The 4738-nt window shown below is 52.9% G+C and overlaps 1 long non-coding RNA gene and 1 other non-coding gene across 2 annotated transcripts; both read right to left on the bottom strand.

The window, feature by feature from the left end:
• Positions 1 to 2135: 2135 nt before the first annotated feature.
• On the bottom strand, positions 2136 to 4164 carry LOC138084264 (uncharacterized). Its single transcript, XR_011145201.1, has 3 exons — positions 4036 to 4164; positions 3738 to 3860; positions 2136 to 2386 (listed from the first exon to the last, which is right to left on the bottom strand). It is a non-coding gene; the product is annotated as an uncharacterized lncRNA (long non-coding RNA).
• On the bottom strand, positions 3515 to 3701 carry LOC138084900 (small Cajal body-specific RNA 16). Its single transcript, XR_011145301.1, has one exon. It is a non-coding gene; the product is annotated as a small Cajal body-specific RNA 16 (non-coding RNA).
• Positions 4165 to 4738: the final 574 nt, after the last annotated feature.

Raw genomic sequence — 4738 nt, 5'->3', positions numbered from 1 at the left:
TTCCTTCTCCAGAGGATCTTCCCCACCCAGGGATCGAACCAGGGTCTCCCACAGTATAGGCAGACATGTTACCATCTGAGCCACCAGGGAAACTCTATCCCATGCAATATTTAGGATATGCTACAAAAATTATTTTTCGTTTATCTGAAATTCAAACTTAACTTGGGCAGCCTGTTGTGATTTGCTAAACTCGACAGCCCTACTTGGACTACGTCTCTGGAGTGGGGTTTGGGTGTGTAGCGTTAAGAGCGTCCACTCTGGGTTCAGGGTCTGCCTCTGCCAGTTCTGTCTCCCTAACCTCAAGGCCTCAGTTCTTTCATCTGCACGGTGGAGATGACTCTCAGGGTCCCTGCTTCACATGACTGCTGTGGGGTGAGATGAGATCAGCCACAAGAAACCTGGCCTGTCCGAAGTACTCCCCTGCTGTGAGGGAGTGGGGACACGGCAGCGGGCCAAGGTACAGCCGTCAAAGCCAGGGCAGGATGCTCTCCTCCCCACAAAGGCGGTGTGCTGGGGGTGTCGGCTACAAAAGGGCACACTGCCCACGGTGCTGCAGCATTCAAACTCTGGGGCCCCAAGGGGAAGGGTCCTGCTGGGGGGGTTTGGAAGGCAGCCTCTGTCTGCTGAACCCTGGGACTGCTCGAGCCCTCTGACCTCGGAGTGAGGACAGACAGGGCCACTCAGAGAGGTGACAGGGCTTTGGCAGGTTCTCCTGGGCCTCTCTGAACCACTACACTGGAAGAGATGAGCGGAAATCACCCAGCTAAGCATCAGGCAGCCCGCCAAGCACTCCCGGGCTTGTCTCCTCCTCTGGATCGTGACTTCTGCAAGCCGTGTGGGGACAGAGGTGGTGACATGGGGTAAGCTTGACAAGGCCGGTGGAGGAGGCTCTGGAGGGCCTTGAATGCCAAGTTAACTCTATAAAACTCACGTGACAACATGTGTATCGCGAGCATTTGCCTGAGCCTGGAGTCAGGTGCACAACCACTGACAGCAAGCCCCAGATTATAGCTTGGCCTGGACTGGGGACCTTTCTGTGCCGCAAAAATACTTATGAGCACAACAGAAAGATGGCCCGACTGTCTGATGATGGCACTACCACCATCACAGCTCAAAACACCGGCTGGTGTTCCTTCTCCACATCAACAGAGGGAGAAATATTCAAAGACACTGGGACTTGGGAGAATCTCTGCTGGGAAGTATAGCCCCACCCAGTGCCAGCAGAGCCCCCAACCTCTGTTAACACAAAGCCCCCAGGTCCTGCAATGTGTATGCGCCCTGGGTGTGTGCTGAGGGTGGGGGTTCCTCGCTCACTGAGAAGCCTGGGTGAGAGTGGGGTGCTCAGGGACTAAGTCACAGATCCAGGGCACTAGCAGCCCGGAGGGTATGTGACCTTGAGCTACTCTTCCGTCGGAAACTGAGCTGCTCACTGCGCCCCCTGGAGGCCAAGGGCACACACTCAGCGGGTGGTCAACGAGCGCAGAAGCCATGACGTGTATGAAAAGTCTCCTCGGGGTCCGACTCCTTTCATTTATATTCAAACAAAACAGGATCTCAAGCAGGTCAGCATTCAAAAATTATGTAGATAAGAATGAAATCAGACAAACTCAGAAAATGCTAAAACACAACCACTATATTTCGGGCACAGAGAACCAGGCAGAAACAAACTCAGCAGGTGTTCACTCGGCAAGCACACACCTCCTCCAGTGGACTCACCTGCAAAGAAAGTACAGTACATCAGTTCTTCGTCCAACTTCAGCAAGTCTGAACATTCAGAGAATTTAAAACTGTCTTAATACGATAAAATACCCTTCAAAACCTAAAATCTACCTTCCACCCAGAACATGAAGTGGCTGGTGCCCACCCTGCAGCGACCCAGCCGCCCCTCTCCTTCCAAGTCTATGGGCTCCATCCCAGTGACTTCCCAACAACCCCCCCCACCACCCCAAGCACACCAGGGCATCCACCCACCACCACGTGGGGCCCTCAGAAACTTGCCCACACCAGGCACAGTAAACTGCCCTCTGACAACACCCATAACTCAATACCAGCCTGCCTATCCCTTCATTCTCCTCACTGGGCAGTCCCCCAGTTTGGCCCCAACTCTTCAGCTCCCTGGTCCTCTCACTTTCATGCTTCCCGCCTTCTGTCATGTTTCATCAGCTGGAAATGGCCTTCACTTCCTCACAGGGTTACATCCTGTCGGGTCCCACTGGAAACTCGTCTTGCTGGGGTCCGGCACTTCCTGCTGTCTGCCTCTCTGCACCCCAAACCCCGGATGGCCAGGGACCACGCTTTTCTTGACGTTCCCTCCAAAGCAGAGACGTAACACTTTGACTGCTGTAGGTACTTCAACGTGATGAAGGATCGCTTCTCCATCAGTGTGCTGACAACGAAACAGGCAAAGACAGAAGGAGGAATGATGCTTCACGGAGGAGGCTGAACCACACCAAGGAAATAAAAGTGAAAAGCAGTTCCACTAGTAGTTACTGTGTGAGATCCCCAGCAAAGACCCACAGGAGGATTCTCTCCAAGTGGAGCTCGTCTCGGCCTCTGTCCAGGAAGTGAAAGGGCTCAGGTGTCACAATTCCAGTAAGGGTGGCACTGCTCTTCCAGTAACTTCTAGACCTGCACTGTTCCACGCAGCAGCTGCTAGGCACACGCGGCCATTTACATTTGAACGAACATTTCAGGGACTTCCCTGGTGCTCCAGTGGTTAAGAATCCACCTGCCAGTGCAGGGGACATGGGCTCCATCCTTGGTCCAGGAAGAGTCCCACGTGCCACGAACCAACTAAGCCCAGGCGCCACAACAAAGACCCAGTGCAGCCAAAAAAATAAATAAATAAAACAAAATTTCACTCCAGGATTGTGGCCACCTGACAGCACAGATATAGGCCATTTCCAGCATCACAGAGAGTTCTGCTTGACTGCTGCTCTGTACACAGGGCTCTTTTGAAATAACAGTTTTTAGCACATCGTCTTTAAAACCCACACTGACCTCCTATAATCCTCAGGACAAAGCTCCAAATCCTCAAATGAGCCGCAGGCCCTGTGTGGCCTGTCCCTCCTCCACCTTTTCAGCTTCTTTTCACGTCATTTTCCACTTTATGTTCTGGGCTACAGTGGCCTTTTTTCAGTTCCTCCACTAGCCAATACTAGCTAGGCGACTGGCCCTTTGCACATGCTGCCCCCTGGCCTTCCCACCAAACTCCTACACATCCTTCAGAGCCCACTCAGGGTCTCATCCTCAGGAAAACCTTCCAGTCTCCATCAGGTTCTTTGAGACACGCATTCTTGTAAGACTGTGCTTTCCTTCAGAGCATTAATATCAGCTTGAATTATACTCTCTTTAGGGTTATTTCCCCAACTAGGTTGTAGTTTCCTGAGAAAAAGGTCTGTAACATCTCTGTGTCCCTAACACTTAGCTCGGTGCCTGGCCGAAGTATCATAAAGTATTGAATAAAACAAACATACATGAACACTGTTCACAGGTATTTTTCTTTCAATGAACGTTCTGTTTGCAGTATCATACATGATCATCAAACTGCTGCTAGAATGTTCACACCTGTTACTGCAAATTCAAAACCCAGGAAAAAGTTCTCCTAGGAATTTACTTTAGGTCAGGGTCGGGCTGCCTGGTACAAGGTTGCACCCACAACTGGGCAGGTTCAACAACACAGGAGCCTCTCCCCAGACCATTGGCCTCAGGACCCTGCGTCTCCACCCTTGACCTACCTGGATCCCCCAAACTGACGTCATTCCGAATATGCTCTAGGCTCGCCGCAGAGGAGTAGCAAAGATTGCAATGCCTTCACCCAACCGCCGGGAGCCAGAGAGCTCTCATCTTCTCATAAAACCCTGGGGAAAGAGATCCACGTGCTCTAGGAGAATAAACCCCACGTCTGAGGTCAGGGGCGACGGCCGGAATAAGTTTCATGGATGTTTACACACCCCCTAAACATCATGCTGCCCTTCCAGCCTGGGATCCAAGACTTTTCTAAGGGGTGCAGCGCCTCCTACTGTAGCCCCTCACCCCGACCCTGGTGCCTGAGTTTGGCCTCTTCCGTCCAACACCCAATTTCTATGCTGGGAATGATTTCTGAAGTCCGGTTGCCGGCAGCTTCGTCAGCGCCCCAGGGCGGGAACTGGCGCCGCAGATCAGCGTCATTCTGCGGGTTTGGGGTTCGGCCAGCGGGTGGGAGCGAGCGAGCACAGAAACTCCGACACCACGGAACACGTGGCAGCCCTACCTTCCCAATCTAAAGTCAAAAGCAGGTCCGAACACGCACTTCCGGCCGTAAATAACGGCTTACCACAGAGATGGCAGCTAGAAGATCTCCTTAGCGCTGAAAGTGGGTCCTCCATGGCCGCCTTAAAGGGGCCGCAGCCGCGAGATGTTGCAGAGGAGCGCCCTAGCTTGGAGGGGAGGGCCCTAGAGCAAGTGAAGCAGGAGGCCAGCTAGGTTTCCGGAATGGAGCCGCATCCCGAGGCCGGGGATAGATACAATGATCACTCCTGTTTTCCAGGTGAAAAGAGCCATGCTGCAGAGAAGGTGAATTACTCTTCCAAGTTTGATCAGCCAGGAAGCCATTGTCCCTCTCTGTGCCCACAACTGGGCAGGTTCAACAAACAGGAGCCTCTTCCCAGACCATCGGCCTCAGGACACTGTGTCTCCCCCCTAAACCTACCTGGAACCCCCCCCCAAACTGACGTCACTCCGAGTATGCTGTAACCAG

Source organism: Capricornis sumatraensis, chromosome 8 (assembly GCF_032405125.1).
Source record: "Capricornis sumatraensis isolate serow.1 chromosome 8, serow.2, whole genome shotgun sequence".
Lineage (NCBI taxonomy): Eukaryota > Metazoa > Chordata > Mammalia > Artiodactyla > Bovidae > Capricornis > Capricornis sumatraensis.
The sequence above is the reverse complement of the archived record's forward strand: the minus strand, read 5'-3'. Positions and strand labels throughout refer to the sequence as shown.